This window comes from Dermacentor albipictus, unplaced genomic scaffold (assembly GCF_038994185.2).
Source record: "Dermacentor albipictus isolate Rhodes 1998 colony unplaced genomic scaffold, USDA_Dalb.pri_finalv2 scaffold_13, whole genome shotgun sequence".
Lineage (NCBI taxonomy): Eukaryota > Metazoa > Arthropoda > Arachnida > Ixodida > Ixodidae > Dermacentor > Dermacentor albipictus.
In genome coordinates this window covers 1,295,001-1,316,224 of record NW_027225567.1, presented here as the reverse complement: position 1 = coordinate 1,316,224, position 21,224 = coordinate 1,295,001, and the positions used below count along the sequence as shown (strand labels likewise).

At 45.4% G+C, this 21,224-nt stretch overlaps 1 protein-coding gene and 2 non-coding genes across 3 annotated transcripts in view; 1 reads left to right on the top strand and 2 right to left on the bottom strand.

The window, feature by feature from the left end:
• Positions 1-21,224, top strand: part of LOC135917796 (nose resistant to fluoxetine protein 6-like) — a 413,546-nt gene that overhangs the window by 365,480 nt on the left and 26,842 nt on the right. The gene's annotated exons all lie outside the window — the stretch shown is intronic.
• Positions 10,143-10,215, bottom strand: TRNAS-CGA (transfer RNA serine (anticodon CGA)). Its single transcript has one exon. It is a non-coding gene; the product is annotated as a tRNA-Ser (tRNA).
• On the bottom strand, positions 10,610-10,682 carry TRNAS-CGA (transfer RNA serine (anticodon CGA)). Its single transcript has one exon. It is a non-coding gene; the product is annotated as a tRNA-Ser (tRNA).

Sequence of the window (21,224 nt, the reverse complement as noted above, 5' to 3'; positions counted from 1 at the left end):
ATAATGAGACATAATGAACCAAACTTTTATTTGTGTAGCGTAAGTATTAACAAAGCATTTGGAGGGAGAAGAGGAAACCAGACATAACTAAGTGGTTGCGAATGATAAAATATGGTCTTTCGGTTTTAGTCTAAATTCAAATGCTTTTCATGACTTAATAGTTGGAGGTAGTGTGTTCCAGAAAGAAATAAAGAAAAAAATGGGTACTCTGCTTACCATAATTGCTGCGCACCTTGTGAAGAATAACATCAATGTTTACCGCAAACCCCGTAAGATTAGTTTTCGTTAGAGATTGTGGTATCGGGGTATCGGTCTCGCGGTGAGCGTTCTCTAGGTTGTCGATATGAAAGCCTACCAACGTTAACGTTAAAAAGTTCGTCTAAAGTAAGAATGTTATAGGTTACGTAGTAACTGTTTGGCATTGAAATGGTTAGGATTAAAACTAATTAGTCAAATAGCCTGGTTTTGTAAGGCTTCCAATGAGTGTAAGTGGCTAGTATATGTATTGCCCCAGCATACAATACGATAGTTTATATGTGAACGGATAAATGAGTAGCATAAAAAGAGTAGTGTTTTATGGCTAAACACATACCGAGCTTTTGAAAGTGTCCTTCTGCCGAATGTTGGCTATCTGTTGATAAAATGTAAGGTTATAATCAAGTTCTGCAGCGAAATAGTTACAGGGAGCACTATGGGCGATAAGATTATTACCCAGGCAGAGCGGAGGAATGAATGCGGATGAGCGTTGGTGGAGTGTGAATAAAATTCAACTTTAGTTATAGACGAGTTTATATCCAGTTGGTTAATATTGCAGCAATTTGACAAGTTGTTCAAGTCCGTAATAAGTTTCGAAACTAGGTTACTTACACAATTCTCAGAATTAAAGATAGTTGTGTCATCTTCATAAAGAATGTAGTTAGAAAAAACCAGGCAATTAGGTCGTTCGTTGACACATTAAAAACAACAGTTGGCCAAGTATGGATCTCTGTGGTATGCGGATGTTGGTTATAAGAGATTTAGAAAGAACACCATTAATCCTTACGATTTGTGTTCGGTCTTTTAAGTAGTTTTGTAATGAAGGTAAAGCAGGACCTGTTATTCCGAAAGATTCAACTTTAAAGGATAAAATGCGCTGGTTAATTTTATCGAAGGCTTTAGTTTCATCCACGAACACTGATCCAGCATACATGCCCTTATCGATTGCCATCTTTAATTGTTCAGTTAGGGCGATGAGAGCAAGTTCGGTTGAATAGCCCTTGTGGAAGCTAAGTTCTAATGGTGAAAGAATAATAAATTTTGTTAGGTAATTAGTTAGGCGCCTTTCTACCAGCCGTTCATTAACTTTGCTGAAGAAGGGTAGAATGCATATTCGTCTATAATTAGCTATCAAGGCACAGTCACCCTTTTTGAGTGCTGTAGTAATTCTACCTTGTTTTAGTTCTTGTGAGAAAGTTTCTGTTTTAAACATTAGGTTAATAATAATTCCGATAACCTCTGAGATTAGGTGTGCAGTTATCTTGATGTGATTTGAAGGCATATTATCAAGACCTACGCTGATTGCTCTTGAAATTTTGATAATGTTTTCTATTTCCAGTAGTGTGGTTGGAAACAAAACGAATGAATGAAGCAGGCGTTGCATAAAATGGTTACTTTGCGTGGGTATATGCAAATCACTACTAAAGACAAAATCGGCAAAAGCATCAGCAATTTCTTGTGAGGTGGTGTATTTCCTGTCGTTATAAATGATTTCCTTTAAAACGTATATCGCTATTGTTTCACCTATTTAAAAATATTTACTATCGTCCATTTTTCACAAATGTCATTTCCGCACTCTAATAATTTTTCTCTTAATAAATTTTGTTTCGCTTTCTGTAGTTAGTTTTAGTTAGCTTAGGTTTCTTTAGTTAGTGCAGCTTTCTTAAGTTTTTTTTTATTTTTAGCTTTGTTTAGACGGGCACATTACATTTGAAAGCGATATGTATAAATTTGAAATAAAGGGTATTAAGGGTATTGTTCTATGGGATCAAGCTAATTAAATCTCAAATAGAATTTAGCCACCTCCTACCCCAACACCTCCACCACACTTTCTATAATTCCCTCAGGTACTGTGAAGCACAGAAATGATGATTCATTGAACTGAATTGATTTCTAAGCTTTAAAAATATAACCGAAAAATAAAATCCCCATGTTGTCCACCGATGCAGCCTCGTAGGCTTAACATACAGAGAAATAAGACGGCAAGCTGGGCGAGTTGGTGGTTGAACATATTCCTGTGGGTGGGCAGCGCAACCCGGACGAAGGACGAAAGGAAGAACACAACACTGCGCTCGTGTTGTGTTCTTCCTTTCGTCCTTCGTCCGGGTTGCGCTGCCCACCCACAGGAGTATATACAGAGAAATACTAGCCTCGTTCTCCGGATCACTTCAGTCACTACATAAAAGGCCTCACAGTATCAGTCGCTCACACCGGCCAACGCATTAACACCACGGCCCTTTGGCTCACCACCAAGTTTGCTACAAAAAATTGACGCAAGGAACCCTTGAGTTGCGTAGGTACAGACACCGTGGGAATGATGTTTAATATATGGACTTGCTTGATCTTCATGCTTGTGGTTTCAGATGTTCATGTGGCGTTCTGTATAACGCTTTATTTTGCAAAATTCCTGATAAATCATATTGGATAATCATATTCGAGCGACACTCGGACCGTTATCGGACATAATCTTGAGAAGGCCTTCGATAACGTTCTACATTCGCATATCCTAGCCTCCATATCTCGGCTCAATCTGGGTTAGAGATTTTACAGCTACGTCAAATCGTTCCTTGCGGATAGGAAGGCTACCCTCATGGTAGACGATCTCGAATCACAACTGCTGGAACTTGGCGAGAGGGGCACGCCACAGGGGCGGTCATTTCCCCCTCTTTATTCAATTTAGCCATGGTCGAGGGGGAGAGGGAGAGCGCTGCTGCACTCTTCCTCTCCCCCTCTTTTCACTCCCATTGCCGTGTATGCAGGGCGGTTGAGGTGTCCTCTCCTGAGAGAGAGTTAAGGCGCTACACTTTATCGAATCTTTTCACCTCCCTTTTCCATTAAGTATACCCTTGCGGCCTTAGCAGACGCGTCTCGAGATTGACGCCATCAAACACAATAAGTATGCTGATGATGTCACTATATGGTGCACAGGAGGCAATGATGGTCAGGTTGAGGGAGCCTTACAGGAGGCCATAGACATTATCGAAACCTATCTCGAACCCAGTGGTTTCGGATGCTCCCGCTTGAAGTCGGAACTCCTACTGTACAGTCCCATGAAACGTGGTCCAAGGCCCAAGGGTTGGGCATCGTTAGAAGACAGAGACATCAAGCTATATACTAGAAACGGTTGCCGCATACCCAGAGTCGATTCAATCAACGTCTTGGGCATGATCGTTGAGACAGGGGGTACAAATGCCAAGAATATATAGGAAAGCTAATTGCTAAAACTGAAAGTGATGTTCGTTTAGTTCGCAGGGTATCACATCGGCATCATGGACTCAAGAAAGATAACCTCATTCGACTAATGCATGCTTTCGTTCTGTGCTACTTTACATAAGTGGAAGCACCGCATCGATGGAAACGGGCAGAGCAGGATAAAATTGAATGTGCAGCTTAGGAAGATTACAGAGCGCGTTCTCGTTTAACCCATATGCACTTGTACAGAGCGCTTAATGCAGCTTGGCATTCACAATACTCTGGAAGAGATTGCAGAGGCTCAGGCGCGCGCACAGCTAACTCGCTGAACTACAACTAAGGTAGGGAGATCCATCTTGCAGGAACTAGGACATAACCCGGATAAAGTAGCGGTGGGGTTAAAGAACCCATGGTGGTCACGCTAAAAAACCCACGGGGGTCAAAATTAACCTGGAGTCCCACGGTGGCCACGCTAAAGAACCCATGGTTGTGAAAATTCATCTGGAGTCCTCCGCTACAGCGGGCCTCATAACGAAATCGTTGTTCCAGCACGTAAAACCCGAGAATTTTTTTACAGGCGCAACACGGATACTTTTGTACCCATCGTAACAGTTACAAGATTGCAAGATCTTGCCTCACGTTAAAAAGGTGTTTTTTTTTTTGCGAAGAGGAGGTGTTGTCATAGTAATGCGCCATCAGTTACCGAATGGAATACTTTTTTCTCTCTCGCACTTTTTTAAACACGCGCCCAAGTTATTAAGGCATCGGCGAGACTTCCACTAGGTGCTTGTCGGCAGCAGTCAATAGCAGGCGATGAGCACCAGCACGCTTGACTGCGCCAGGGTGCTCTCGCCGACGAGGAGAAAGGCAGACAGTTGTATGTGGCCTTTTTAGACATTACATGAGCCTACGACAACGTAGACCACAACATATTGTGGGATATTCTGGAAGGGGAGGGCTTAGGCGACGATTGTCTACAGCTTTTGAGAGATTTACCTAGAAAATACCGTTTGCGTTGAATGGGAAAGGATGACGAGCGAGGAGAAAGTTCATATCAACAAGGGACTGAGGCAGGGGTGCCCTTTATCCCCGCTGCTGCTAATGATGTACATGGTGAGGATGGAGAGGGCGCTAGAAGGAAGTAATATCGGGTTTAATCTCTCATACCAGCAGGCGGGTACAGTAGCAGAGCAGCAACTACCAGGTTTATTTTATGCGGACGACATTGTTTTGCTAGATAACAGGCAAAGTGATTTGCAACGTCTGGCTAATATCTGTGGACAGGAAGGCAACAATTTAGGTTTGAAATTTAGTGTTACAAATCAGGTGTTATGGTATTCAATGAAAACAATGAACAGATACTGGAGATACAGGGCCAGGAAATACCTCGGGTAACAGAATATAAATACCTTGGTATATGGATAAATGAAGGCAATAGATATATAGAAACACAGTAAAAAACAATAACAGTGAAGGGAAAGAGAAAAGCAGCCATAATAAAGCACAGAGCGCTATGGGGATTCAATAGGTACGAGGTCCTCCGAGGTATGTGGAAATGTGTAATGATTTCAGGACTTACTTTTGGAAATGCGGTTGTTTGCTTTAAATCAGGGGTACATTCAGGACTCGACGGGAACCAAAGGTAAGTGCGTCGCCTCGCACTGGGCGCTGACGGGAAGACTACAAATGAAGCTGTGCAGGGTGATATGGACTGGACTAGTTTTGAAGTGAGGGAAGCTCACAGTAAAATAGAGTATGAAGGACGGCTGAGGAATATGGAAGAAAGTAAATGGGTTGGGAGAGTGTTCAGGTATCTGTACAGAAAAAAAAAAAACATTGATTCACAGTGGAAGAAAATAATAAGGAAGCTTACCAGCAAGTATGCGGCCTGTAGGGTGGGCAACATAGCAACAAAGAAGGTCAAGCGGAAAGTCAGACAGGCTGAAATAATCTCATGGGTGGCGGCAATGGAAAAGAAACCTGCCATGAGTAACCACTTAAGAGGAAAAAAACGAAATCAGGAAGGAAACCATTTATGACAATTCAAAGGGAAGCTCATTACTTTTCGAAGCGAGATCGGGATGCCTTAGAACACGCACCTATAAAGCGAGATATAAGAAGGAAAAAGAAGCATGTGCTTGCTGCGGTAAAGCCAGGGAAACGACGGAGCATGTTTTATCAGAATGTGAAGACGTCTACCCAGGGCTGGTATTTTGTAGCGATGCCTTTTCCGATTCTATGCTTTTTCACGCTTTTCGCGCTTGGCCAGTGGTCAGAGCGACGGTCTGCCCACATTATCAACGGGATCGGACGGCTGTGTGTGGTGGATGATAAGAATAGCATAGAATAAGGCATAAGGCATCGCTACAAAATAGCGGCGCAGTGGTCGATATAGGCACCACTGGCCTCCTTAAGCCCTTGGGTTCAGCGGGAGCAGTGGTAAAGCAAACATGTCCGCAATAGGCATTAGTAAGAGGCGATTGGAGGATTGGTGGAAGAAAAGTAGGGAAACGACAAAAGACGGAGATGTACAAAAGCACAGTTCGCCATAGGGGATCAAAAAATTTGGGCGTGGTAGTTCATAGCGTTTTTTCTTCTTTTTTGTTTGTTTAACCTAGGTAGGACATTAGGCAGTATAATAGAAAGAGCTTGGTGGTGCAACCCACCACCCCATTCCAAAGGGGACGCGCATAACATCCATCCATCCATCCCAAAAAATGCGCGGAGAAGAAGCGTTGACGCGAGAGAAGTGCCTATACTGTGCATCGTTGAGAAACTTCCGGTTGGCCAAGCGGCACATTTTTTTTTCAGAGCATGGTCAGGCCCTATCTGAGGTGCTCAAATGGCGGAACGAGCGAAACTAAGTGATGTGCTCTACGCGACTCATCAATCTAGCTATCATCGCCGTCGTTTGGCTCCCTGCGCTGTTCGCATTATAAGCTGTTCGCGTTATATGTAGTTTTATTGTATTTTGATGTTAATGTTCATTTGGCGATATTCGTGACATTATTTCCGCATCGTTTCCCAGAGCGGTTTGCCACCTCAATGATATGAGCACGAAGCTTAGCTAGCCGGAGGCAAGGAACAGATATCCGCGTCCATTGAACCGCCGTCAACGGCCGCTCATAAGCAGGCTCCTACTTTCGCCGAATGGCAATGTCTCGTCAAACCAGGTAGACAGTGAAGCATCTGGCATTCCGACGCCTGGAGGTGCTGAACTCCTCGCCCGTGCGACAATCGTCTAGAATTGAAATGTGTTTAACCAAAGTACAGTGAAGTTCGCTTCGAAGATGATCTCGGTCCATGCCATATCATGCTTATTGATAAAATAACTCGGATTGTCCTACTTGCCTGTAATCCGTATGACAGATCTTCACGTGAAAGATTTCGAAATTAATCAGGTACGTCGAGCATACTCCCATTAAAAAACAAGAATAATAAAAAGAAAGGAAAGAAACGGTAGGTCTATTTACCATAATAATAGCACATTAAAAATGCTTTCGATGTAGCTTTAGTGACCTTATATAAAAAAATGAACTAAGAAAAAATTTGCCTTTAGATACGCCGCAAAGGTTTACGAAAATGTGAAAAAATAGCGCTTCTTACTTAACAAGTGCTGCTGAGTATTTCGAAAGTATTGCTCTCTGCAAATGTAATTTGACTGCGCGTACAACGAACACGCAAATCGCTATTTGATATACGTGAGTAAAGAGGGGGGAAAATTCTAGCCAGTGCTTGTTAGCCCCCTAAACAAAGGAAGGAGAACAGTTTGGTCGCTGTCTTTGTGTGGTGCTCTGATTTTTCAGTTTTTTTCGACATTTACGGTTACCATTGACGACGATAGACTAACAAGACGTCGGGTGAAGATTCAGCGAGCCACGCACCTTACAAGCACGCCATTTCTTTTTTGATGACCTGGCTATTACGCTGCCACTGCGATGGTCGGAAGCCGAGAACACCGTCACGAGCCTTATGCTCGTCCAAGTGTAGGAAGCCATATGAATGATGCTACAGGCCGTAATGAAGTGTCTCGGGCCTTGCAAGCGTCACAAAGCTTCATAAAGCCGGCACGTTTGGTTCTCCACAAATCGGAATCAACTTTGGTGAACTCAGGAATAATGGCTGATGGTGATGCCGAGTGCACGAAATCTCGCCTAGAAGACCGCAGGTATGATGATACAGCATCGTATTATGAGCTAAGTGATGACGAAGAGTTGGGTGAAGATGCACCATTTAATTTGGACATGTACAACAAAAAAAAAAAGCGTGCAGAAGGCATTCCGGTTGTCTTTCGCACAACAAGTGAAGGTACTACTTTTTGGCAAATAAATCCAAACCGAGTGTCTGCCTAAATAGTTTCCGCTGCCAAAGAAAAAGTACAATCTTTCAGGACGACCAGAGATGGAAGTTTCAGTGTCAGCGTTGCTTCCTTAGCATCTGCGAAACGCCTTTCGATGCTCTCAAGTGTAGGCGGCCTGGAAGTCAAGCCCTTCATCTCAGACTAATACACGTGAAACGTTTAGAAAGTAAGACACGTGCCTCTGCAGTATACAGACTAACAACTTCTAGACTTCTTGAAAGATGCAGGAGTTATATGGACACGCAGACAGATAAAGTATTGCCGTCAAGAAGATGAAGCAGTAAAGTCACACCCACTTCGCACGGTAATTAGGACTGTCAGAGACAATCGCCCTATTCCAGGAAGAATTTACTTGGGTTTCACCAGTCATCCTGTCGAGGAATACCTAGGACCAGCACTTCGCTGCTATAACTGCCGGAGATTTGGGCACATGGCGAAAACCTGCCGCAGCACACGTCGATGCAAAATCTGCTGAGAAGATCATGCCCACAAGGAGTGCAAATCACTCTTTCAACCTAAATGTGCGAACTGGGGGGGGGGGGGGGGAACCATGCCAGCTCCTACTCAGACTGCCCTCAGATCAAGGCAGCGGCACAAATGCGTCGACATGAACTCATCCATGGAAAACAACCGCAGCACAATGAACCCGCCCCAAACCTTGATATTGTTCATCCAGTGCAAGATCACCCACAACAGCGGGCACCGGAACAACCACAGTCAAGAGAATCAACAAGTTTTTCCTCCTCAAGAGAACAAATGACAGTGCAATCAAGAGACCAATCAAGAGGATCACAGTGAAGTGTCCAGTCGTATGCATCAATGCTACGGAAACCCAGACGACAACAGGCAGAAAGTAATACACAAGAAAGCTCCAATATTCGCACACATTTTTCTCAGCGACCTTACGCACCTACTGCAGAAGTAACACTAGCTAATAGCGAACATACCCCCGCATCCGTGACACAACTGATTTTGCCAATGTTTGTCGCAGTTCTTAAGGCAAACCTATCTGCTCTGCCGGAAGCAAACAACCTACCAGAAATGAAAGCCTTGTTGCCTCTGGAAGCACTATTGTGTCAACAATCCGGGCCGAAACTGCGGCAAGCAGTACATGAATAACCGCTACAAAAATGTCTCCATATTTTAGTTGAATTCCAGCAGGCTTCGAAGGAAGTTTGCTGACTTTCGTAAACTGCTTGTGCAATACAACTTTCCAGTACTTTGCATTCCAGAGGCGGGAATAAATGACAACTTTCGCCTCTCGAATTATGTGATATACAAGACTTCTCGTCAAGGTGCTGTTAGCAGAGTGCTCTTGTGCGTAAGAAAGGACTTACCATCTTATCAGATTAAGTCCAGAGATTCAGACTCCCCGAAGTTCATCGCATTTAAGGTTTCCTTTGGCAAGCTCTGCATAGCAGTGATTAATCTATATCTGCAACCTTCAAACCGGATCTCAGTAGAAGCGCTAGTGGATATCTTCAAAATAGCTTATTCTAATGTATTTATATGTGGCAACTTCAATGCACGCAACATCATCTGGGGCAGTGATCATTGTGATGCACGTGGTAACGTTATTGAGTGCTCCATAGATAAATACAACTTCACTGCTTTAAACGATGGGTCGCCAACATTTTTTCGCGGATATAATTATTCAAGCTGCATAGATGTTACCCTGTGTTCACATGATCTAGTGAATGGTGTTGGATGGAGAACAGATACGGAAAAGCGCGGAAGTGATCATTTTTCCATCCGTGTAAATCACCCTAGCATGCACTATGATATCAGGCGTTACAGCAGACTAACCAACTGGCAAGTTTTTTGGTACCACCTAACAGATCAAATTAAGCAACATGCAACGGTGGAAAGATTTACAGAATTTGTGCAGGATAATGTGAACATAAGCACAAAGGTCTCGATTCCAAAATATTATGCTGCAGTTGACGGAGAGTATGAACACCCAAGAGCTATCAGACGCCGATCCGGAAGAGCGTACCGATGGAGCGAAAATTTAGAAGCACACAAAAACGCTCAGAAAATACCCAATGTAATGCGCAGACACATGGAAAATTTAGGCAAACGGCGCTGGCGCGATTTCCGCGGCACGCTGTCTCCTCACACGTCTGTCCCACGAATCCTACTAGTAATTCGTTCTTTAAGTGGACCTAAACGAGAAGAAAGGGGGTTACCCGAGGGGCCCGAGTTTAATTAGTCATATCATAAGAAGCCAACAAACACTGACACCAAGGACAACATAGGGGAAATTACTTGTGCTTAATAAATGAAATGAAGGAACGATAAATTATTGGAAATTAAAGTGGATGAAAAAACAACTTGCCGCAGGTGGGAACCGAACCCACAACCTTCGCATTTCGCGTGCGATGCTCTACCAATTGAGCTACCGCGGCGCTGTTTCCCCATCCATTTTCTTGGGTATTTATGTGTCCTAGTAGAACCCTGGGAGTGTTAGCCAGCGCCACCACTGACAGACCTTGGCGGCGGACGTGGAGCGTCCTTCTTGCCGCAGGCGTCACGAGAACGTGATCTTTTTGGGTGAAAGCAACTGGTCAATAAACCCACATATGCTACCTGAAGGCATCAATGTTGCCGGATTCGAGACCCTCGTTATGTAATAAACGAGAAGAAAGGGGGTTAACATAGGGGCCCGAGTTTTATTAGTCATATCATAAGAAGCCAACAAACACTGACACCAAGGACAACATAGAGGAAATTACTTGTGCTTAATAAATGAAATGAAGAAACGATAAATTAATGGAAAATAAAGTGGATGAAAAAACAACTTGCCGCAGGTGGGAACCGAACCCACAACCTTCGCATTTCGCGTGCGATGCTCTACCAATTGAGCTACCGCGGCGCTGTTTCCCCATTCACTTTCTTGGGTATTTATGTGTCCTAGTAGAACCCTGGGAGTGCCACCGCCACAGCAGCGCCACCACCAGGTCTGTGAGTGGTGGCGCTGGCTAACACTATAATGCTCGACTACTTCATATGGCATTGCAAGACGGCATGAATATAATTAATCAATTTTTGAGGGAGAGAGGAATGGTTTTATCACACGCTAAGACAGCTGTAGTGCCCTTCACTCGGAGGCATTAAAAAAATTTCACTTTTAATCTGGAAGGACACCCTCTAATGATTGTCACGCAGCATCGATTTCTTAGCATAATACTTTATGGGCAGCAATCGTGGGCACCCCACATAAAAAATGACTCCAAAACGAGGTCAGTGCCATAGTCAGTGTACTTCGTCGACTTGCAGGCGCATCATGGGGCGGATCAGTATTCTCGACGCTGACCGTTTACAACGCATTAATACGACAAAATATTGCGTATTCCGCGCCCATCTTACACGGGCTTTCCCACACGTCAGACGAGCGACTTCAAAGATTTTCGCTAGATGACTACGCATATGTGTAGGAGTTTCACGAGCGACTTTTAGATATCTTGTAATAGCTGAGGCTCGCCAATCAGCATTTCCAGTTATGCGAACTACACAAACATGCCGACATTATTGCCGTCTTCAAGCACAGCATAAAAGCCATCCCATGGCTCTAGACATAATGAAATGAGATAGAAGTTATGTCCATATAGAAATTTCAGAAAATCTACACATATTGCCAAAAAATGAATTTTGGAACTCAGATGTCGAATATCCTCCATGGCTGCTCACACTTCCGAAAATCAAATTGTCAGTAAACGGGATATTCAGAAAAAGAGACATGTTAATTCGAGCTGCTCAACAACTAGCACTTTACCAGATATATATGCTGTATTCAGGATATACGCACGTCTATACAGATAGCTCCAGTACAGTCACCTCTTCGACTTCATCATTCATTATATCGCACCTCAATAAGCAAGAATAATTTAAGTTATCTCATGCGACTTCGTCCACAACGGCTGAACTTTTCGCAATCCTATGTGCAATAAAATTTATATTGTCAGTAAGAGATGTGCAAAAATGGGTAATTTTCAGCGATTCACAGGCGGCTCTAACATCACTCTGCAACACAAAAAGGAAAACATGCAGCGATGGTATAATATACGAAACACTTAAAATCCTCACAAAGACAAGCGAAGCGAAACATGCAATAGCATTCCAGTGGATACCAGCGCATTCTAACATTCATGGCAACACAGCAGCCAATGAAGCAGCACGACAAGCACACCTCAAAGATGATGTGGTTCCGCTCCCAATATCAAAGAATGAATAACGCTGCATTATAGGGACGACGTCTTTCAAAATGTGTAGTAAAACTTGGTTTCACCAGAATTCTAAGAGTTCGGACTTATACCATATTGATCCGTTAATTTAATTCAAATTTTCATTGTCATTAGACAGAACTATGGAAACCCTTATTCATCGATTAAGACTAGGTACTGCCTACACAAAGCACTTCCAACACCAAATTGGCCGTGCGGAAACCCCTGGATGTGATTGTAGATTTGTAGATGAAGACGTATATCACCTCCTTCTAGATTGCCCACATCACGACACACCAAGATGCCGACTTAAATCAACCCTGATTAAATTAGACCGCAGACCTTTCAGTTTAAAGAAACTTTTCGGTCCTTGGGCAACAACGTCCTTGCAGAAAAGCGCTTTAAAAGCACTAAAGACTTTTCTTGAATACAGCGGCATCGTTGGACGTTATTAACACTTTCATTGTTCCTTTCATTTCAATGTCGCTCTATATATGCATGTGTTTGTGGATTATGGTGTGTTGACTGTTCTGTTGTAACTATACGTGATAATGCATTTACACGATGTATGCACCAACCACTGACTAGAGGCTGTCTTATTAAGAAACAGTATGGTTTATTTTTGAGACTTTTATCTACATAACTGTGGAGACATTTACCTTGTATATTCCATGTACCATGTGTTTCTTACGTCATAGTCTTCCTGTGGAAACGTTGTGTGATAAGTCCTGGTGCTTGTGTGAAAAGGTTATTTGATATGTAATCTTGAACCCTGTATGATGTTGCATGATGGAGATAAGAGATAAAGAGTTGCCGGCGCCTTAAATTGTGCGTAAACATCTCCCTATATGATATAAAAAAAGGTGAACAAATCGGGCTTGTCAGTATTTCCGCGGCGCTTACCAAAGCACGCATTTATTTTTACATTTAGCAAAGCTATAGGTTCTTTACACAACGAATCAAAATACATTAAACATACATAAGACAACCATGCTGTTTTTATTATTTTGTGGGAGCGAGAACAAAAATTTGGAGGAAGGTTAAGCTTCCCCTCTAAAAGTGCAACGCCATAACATACGATCATCCACTGAGTGCTGCTCACGCTTCCCGGCAAGTGAAGCTTATGTAACCGTAATGTTAACAGGAAAACGCTGGCGGCGAGCGTTATGCGTGAAGGCGAGCTTTGTGGTTTTTTCTTGATGGCGTGCAAGGAATCGAAGGGGCCCCGCCGCCCTTACTAAGACAGACCTTAACCGGCAAATTGTGTTAAAGGGGTTTATGTTTTAGTTTCCGCGTAAGAGAATTATGTGTTCTCGTATATTCTAATTACATTTCGACGCTATCACGTCTACAGGTTGCGTGTAAGTTTTTCTAAGTATTTTACCCTGATAAATCCAATTAGTTCAGTAACTTCCTTGCGCCACATGGAGGGCCTGCGTGGTAGGATACGCGTGGTCTGACGTTCCTTGTGGTTAGAAATTTTTTTGACGACCGACGCAGGACGTCGGATGCGGGCGTCGGCGGATTTTCTGCGACACGGGGCGCTATCGCTTTAATAGTTCAAAAATTGACTGGAGCATACAGCGTAACTATGCTCCGGATGGATTATCTGGAGAGGCGAACATTATATGCACGATAAATCGCAATGCTTAGTTATCTGTTTCTCTAACATTAATTAACTAACTTCGTTATTATTTACTGTAGGGCACATCAATAACTTCCGAAATTGAAGTCAAATATCGGGAAATTTGTTTCTCTTTATCAGAAATTCACTGAGTAAAACTACTTTCCATGCAGTCATCAGTCCTCAAATTGGGCTGCGAAATACATTGGAGTTCTAGTTATTAGTTTACGAAGAGCCTTCCTCTAGCAGTTAGAAGCGACACTTAAGCGGGGGCTACATGGGGCGTTTTTCTCCTGCGATTATCGCACGATAGAAAAAAAAAAAACGCGCTGGCGGGACGCCGGCCAGGCTACATGAGGCGTACGAGCGGCGAACGCCGCCGCAGTGTGGCCAGGCAAGGCAAAAATGTTTTGGCTACCACTAAATGAACGAACAATGCTTATATATGTTGTTTGCTTGCGTTATAATTAATAAATTATGCAATAAATACCCCACTAATATGTCTATACACATTACCAGGTGTGTTTAGTATTGTATCGATATTTTTGTGGATGTTCAGCGGAGAGAGTTGGCCGGAAATGTTTCGTCTGGCGACCTTGTGCGCCTGAAACAGGTGTGCGGATTGCGCAGAGTTCAGCGCACATGCGCGAAGTGTTCAAGGGACGGCAAGGAACGGTGAGACGGCTGGCCGCTCCCGCCGAAAACAGACGGAACTGACTCCGACAGGCACTTCCGATAGGGTCAGACGCGTGCGCGCCGCGTCAAAATCTAGCCGGTCCTGATCGGCGGCGGCGGGAGTTTTTCTCGACGCCGGGCGTCAAATCGGCGCCGTGAGGCGAAAATCGTGTCAAAAACGCTCCATGTATTTCGGGCTTAACTGCAATATCTGCAATTCGAACGCATAGTAACGCGACAGCGTTAAAGGCCAGAATACATGGAGCGAACTTTCACGACGATGTTCGGGCGGCGGAAAATCAGCCGCGGCGCGACACCGTATGTTCGTCGGGTTGCGCTACATGGAGCGAAGACACGGCGGCCGCCGCCGGCGAGCCGCTGCGTTGTTATCAGTGTGGCTAGATGAGGCAAAAGCGCTGTAGTGAAACACATGACAAAAAAAAAAAACTTTAACGACAACTATTCTTGCTTTTGAATTGCGGAACACTCTAAAAACGCGTAAAATTTTGTTCAGAAATGTCCCACAGGATGGCACGCTTCTGAACAGCCGAAATTAATTTGTCGTTAAATTCCAGCCGCGCCTCTTTGAATACCACGAACACGAAAAGCGGGAGACCAGCGTGAACGATAGAGCGGGATCGGCATACACGGACAAGCGGGGAAGCCAGGTCGGAAGTCGGGGCGGATAGTGAGACCTGATTGGCTCGCTTTGGGGCGCCGCTCGTTTGCCGCTTCCGGTATCGCCGACGCCCGACGAACTTTTCTGCGCCAGCTGGATCGGCGGCGAACGACGATTTCTCCGCCGCCGCGCGTCGCGCGTACACCGCCGGGCGTCGAACGCCGACTATTCGTCGCATATTCGCTCCATGTATTCTGGCCTTAAGGAGCTCGTGCCACAGAAAAGCCGGTGTCGGCGGCGTTGGCCTTGAGCAAAAGATCCCGGAAGGCAATTCATAAATAAAAACAACTTTCAAGATGAGCTGGGTGTGAATTGAACCAGGGTCTTCGGAGTGTGAGACGGAGACGCTACCACTCAGCCACGAGTTCGATGGTTCCAAGCGGGACAAAAGCGCCTGTATTGAATGCGGTGTTGCCTTAGAAGCGTACCGTAGAAAGTTGTACTGCGGTCTATATGGGTAATTATGAGCATGTAAATTGCAGTAGTCACAGTTAAACGAGTAGCGAAGTACGTTTCCGCTACATTTCTTCTGCGCTTGGCGCACACGCAGAGCCATCTTGCGGCAAACACAGAAGACTCCCCCTCGCAATGTACGCGCTGCCCCGAGAGATCGCGCGCCACTCGCCCGCTTCCCCCCTTGGTCTCGTTTGAGCGCATTCGGGCCGTGCGGGAACCGGTGCGAGGATGCCCCAAAGTTGTGCTGTGGACTTAGAAGTGTTGTATATGAAAACTATGTCTTTGCGTGGCTCAGGGGCATGCCGAGCGAATGAGTTGGCGGTGCGAACGGGGTGCGATAACGCTATCGCATTCCACTTTTGAAGGCGAAGCTTAAGCGTCCTCCAATTTTTTTCGTCTGATATTGGTGACGAATATCTAAAAAGCGGTGTTCGTCTGAGAATTTATGCTCACCAGATACGGCTTCATTGATGCGTGAATTGATTTCTGAAATTGAAGCATGATCTCTGACGTGAATAATTAAAAAATAAATATCGAATAAAGCTAATTATACGCCTGGACGCTGGGATTTATTGTGCAGGTAATTCTCGCTTCTTCCAAATATAGGACTCAAAAGGCGCAATGGCACTGCCTGTCACAGGCGCATAAAAAATATCATTGGAATAGAGAACACTGGCCAACAAAGGAAGTTGGCGACATGTATACCGTCAATTGCCGCCCTCTTCTACCAGATAAGAGAACGATGTAGTAATTCAATTACACGGGGATGCGACTGATACGTACGAGTATCATACGGGATACTTACAACTATCATATACTGGTGGTGCTGTTGGTGGGTGGTGAATTGTAGCAACAGGCGGGTTCAGCCTGGCGATCAAGGCCGGCAATTGCTCCGCCCGAGCGACTCGCACAACACCGCGGAAGGGTTTCACCATATGTCCACCAAACCAATCTCTCTTAAGAATTCGATGAGGAGACGTGAAGTTTCTTTGCGGGCTATAACTGAACCCTCTGGAAAAATAAGGTGCTGCAGGCACGCTTGCGGAAGGTCCTTTTTTTGCACATTCTACAGGAGAGCGTCCCTTTCATCTTGCAATTTCTGGCAGGACCACGAAAAGTGCTCAATGTCTCCTGTCTTGTTGCATTCCGTACAGTTCGGAGAATTGATTCGCCCCGTCTTAAATAACCACGCCGGTGTATTAGCAGATCCTGTTCTTATTCAATATAGGAGTGAGGCTTCCTCTCGGTGCAAACTCTTGGTTACGCAGGGTATATGCGGTGGAACCCAAAGCGATGCAAAGTGATTTCGAATGTCAGATTTTTGCACTTGATTGCTCTTTGGAGCCTTGACTTTGGGAGGATCATAGAGCGCTGCGTATTCAAGCACATCAGCTTTTTCGTTTCCAGAGATACCAATGTGGGAGGGAATCCAGTGAAACTTTACTGTGAAGCCTTTGTTGTTGAGTTCTTTCACGATGGCTAGTGATTTGAGTGGGAACTTGAGGGATGGCAGGCCACGGTATACTTGTTGTAACACGGCCTTTGAGTCCGTGAGGAGAATCACATTCTGCGGAGGCAAAGTCGTTAGTTTGCGCAGAGCAGAAGCTGTTGCTACGCATTCCACAACTGTCGACGAGGCTATACAGACCAGACGGCCAGACCACGTTTGTCTTATAGAGGGAATATAGAATGCAGCTGCGCAGTGGTCTTCGTCTGCCTTGACAGAGCCATCTGTGTATACTTGTAGGTGATTCGGGTATGTCATGTTAAGATGTTCCAGGACTAATGACTTGGTTTCTGCTGATGGAATGCAGCTCTTTGACTGCAATCGTAGTACACTTAAGTTGCATGTGATGTCCTCGAATGTCTAGGGTGGCTCTATCCTTTTCCTCTGTCTCGAGCAGCGCAATCCTAATACGCGAAGCGTGTTCAGCGCTGCATAAAGATGTGAGCGCGGCCTGTTACCTATACATCGTAACAGGGCTTTGCCGGGCGTAGACTCACTCAATCGTAGTAGCTGGATCATGAGAGCATGGGAAACCTGAAGTCGCAGAGGGCATGACTCAGCTTCGTAGAGCACTTTCTTGTTTGACGCTGGCTGAGGGACTCCAAGGCAAAGTCGGATAGCTTTTCTGTGGATGGCTCCTAAGCGCTCGTATTGGCTGTCTGAAGGTGACATCAGAGGTAGCTGATACAGGATCCGACTGGTAACCAACGCTGTATGTAGCCGTAGCGTATGGTTGCCCCAGCGTACGCCAGCAACTCGCTTGAGCACATGTAGGCTGGGCGACGATGACGTCACAACGTGGTCATCACCGTGGCGCGAGAGCACCCTGTGGTCTGAGGTAACGCCAAGAAATCGGACGTTGGTGACTTGTCGAATATGGTATCCGTCCAAATTCAGCGTCGAGCGTGTGGATTTTCTTTTCACTTCAGGAAATAGTACAAAATGATGATTTCTCTGCTGATAGTGATAATCCAATCGTTGCCAAGTGGCCCTGAATGGCTTTTACTGCTCTCTGGGCTATTCGTGCGAGGCGGCGATGCTGGTAGCCGGAGACCCATATGCAGATATCATCGGCATATATAGATATCTTCACTAGTCCTCTATGGTTTAGTACCTTTGGGAGGCTACTCATGGCAATGTTAAATAATAAGGGAGATAACACACTCCCCTGTGGCACGCCGCGAAATATACGTATTTCATCGCTCAAAGTGTCGCCAAGACGAACTCTGATGCGATGATCAGTGAGGAACGTATGTATGAAGTGCAAGACATGACCCGTGACGCCTATAACTTGTAACTGGCTGATGATAGCTCTTTGAGTCACGTAGTCGTAAGCTTCGGAAACATCCATGAAAACAGCAAGTGTCGACAGGCCATCCGCACTGGCCATCCATGGCTTAGCAGGACATCCGTGGCTTAGCAGGTCCAGCACATTGTCTAGAGCGCTTAGACGCTGCCGAAACCCAGTCATGCATGATGGTAGTTTTCGACCCTGCTCGACATTCCAAGTGAGTCTTGTGCACGCCATCTCCAATGGCTTCGCTACACAGGAGGTCAGGGATACCGGTCTGTATGGTTCCAGAGTTGCAGGATTCTTTCTAGGTTTAAGAACCGGTACCACTCATGCTACCTTCCATAAATGTGAAATGTCCCCACTGGCCCACACTTGGTTACAAAATGCCAGCAAATTACGTCGTCTTTCAACCGGTAGGTTAGTCAGCATATGATTACTGATAAGGTCAGGTCCCACCGCACAGCGACGTCGGAGGCTGCTCTGAAAGGCGCATCCATTAGAGACGGCGATAGCGGCAGAGGCGGGTTGGTTGTGCCGGCTGACCTGCCGGAAGAGTACACTTCGGCAAAGGCGTTCGCAAGACATGCGAGTGTCTTGCCTAACTTCAATTCTAGGGCTTCAAATGGCTTGTTTGGTCGAAAGTTTCCAGCAAGGTTATAATTACCCACCATATCTTTGGAACTGGCGTGAAGACTGATATGTTTGCACAAAACGTTGTCCATTGATCTCTTCCTAGTTGCCTTGTGTAACGTCGAATCACTGCGTTAATCCTGTTAAATATAGTGTTCATTGGTGGGTCGCCTATCGTCCTCATCAGGCTCCATTCCGCTCTTCTACGGGCAGCGCATAGATTTTTGCGCTTTAGATCCGGAGTGGGGAAATAGTCGGGTAGCTTCAGCTCAGTGGTAGCTAATCTCTTGCTACGTAGCATGTCCTCGAACAGGTCTCCAGATGATTCGCTTAGGCCGTCCCTGCACGTATCCCAATGCCTCACAGGACAGGATCTTCGGCCGTTGGTTCTATATCCAGCGATGTTAACGAATACAGGAAAATGATCACTGCGCATGCAGTATTTACTCGTCGTTGACGATGCGGGGATGTCCGCTGAGTGTAACGTCAAGTCAATGACACTGTAAGAGGCCGGTGGTCGAAAAAACGTTGGCTGTTTGTCATTTGCCACGCAGAGTCCCTCGGTGTTTAAAGCTCTAACAATTTGCTTTCCACGTGCATCAATCGCCTTGTCGCCCCAGGGAGTATGGTGCACGTTAAAGTCCCCACATATAATCCTCGGAGCTGGCAGCGGCTGCAGAGGTCTCTTATAATTTCTCCCATCGAGACCTTCAGGCGAGAGCTCACATATACAGAGGCCACGCTGAGGCTACGGTTTCCGAGCTGCACTTGTACAGCAGTGACTTCCAAAGCACTACTGCAAAGGTCTTGAACTGGTAAAACGTAATGTGGTGTTTCACCTCTGACATATAGCATGGAGCTTCCGTTCGGAAATGTCGGTATACTTTGGTTTCCATGTGCGACATAACCAGCAATGGATCGGGAACTTGGAAGACCAGCCTCGGACAGGGCCAATATTGGCACAGGCATGTTGCGTAAGAAAAGCAACAGTTCAGGTTAATGGCACGCAAGACCCGCACAGTTCCATTGCATAATAAGTGGCACCTTTGGACGAGATGATGAGCACTGTGTCCTGACCAGATCCACATTACTAGGTGCTTTAAGAAGAGGCAGAGCTTATAATCACTGACTCGAGAGCCAGGACTACTTCGAGCACGTCCTTCATCGAGCTCGCCGGCATTTTCTCTATTTCAATATGTTTTTATTCCAATCTCCTGACCTCAAATTTACGTAGCCGTCAACGCAAACATCGGGCGGTGACCCGAAGCGTTGCCTGAACAGCCCAACCAAACGCTCTCCTCGTTTTTAGGGCTTCACTTTTGTTTGCTTTCGAAACAAATAACATTGCCTACATTGAGCAAATTTTCTTATCTAATTGGCTAAAAAGAAGCGAGGAGCACGCCCAAGTGGAGAGGGTTCTTATCTAATTGGCTAAAAAGAAGCGAGGAGCACGCCCAAGTGGAGAGGGTTCCAATGGGGCCTAGCCAGCGCTCTGAAAATGGGTAATCGTATGAAGAGGGAGGTGCCGTCATCTGCGGTTGGACCGCTTTCCCTTAGCTTGCGGGGGCTTGTCTAAAATCGCGGCGGCGTGCAACGGAGAGATAACAATGCCGCTAAAACAGATCCTTAGCAAAGAAGAACTGGCAGAGCGACGTTGTATACGTGCCGAAAGGGCTCGATAACGTTATACGGTCACGCAAAATATTTTAATATACGCAAATAAACCCGTGCCCTCCAGCATGTGCGAGTAACCAGTGCCTGAGCGATTGGCGGCAGCCATCTTTTCTTCCTTTCGGAACGGGCAGCCTGCGGCTATTCAGCAGAAAATTCAGTTTTGTTCGGCATATTAATGCATCTTTAACGCATACACGCCACTTTCACTCAATAAGTTTTCGTGGTTTTGTGACGTCGAGTGACAGACAGGTGAAGTGGGTGTAGCCTGAAACCTTTTGACCAATAGAGGAGGCTGAATGGCAAAAAGGTGTCAAATCAGAAATAATTACTTTTCTTTTGTTCGGTCGAATCATGCATAATAAGTGTGCACAAGTCATGTCAGATTAGGAGCTATCGCGGTTTTCGTGAAGTCGCGTGACAGACAGGCGAAGTGGGGGAGGTGCAAAACGTTTTTGACCAATCGCGGAGGGCTGATTGCAGAATTTTAATAGAAAAGCTTGAAATGGCTTTATGCTATAGTACCCCCGACCCGCCGTGGTTGCTCAGTGGCTATGGTGTTGGACTGTTGAGCACGAGGTCGCGGGATCGAATCCCGGCCACGGCGGCCGCATTTCGATTGGGGCGAAATGCGAAAACACTCGTGTACTTAGACTTA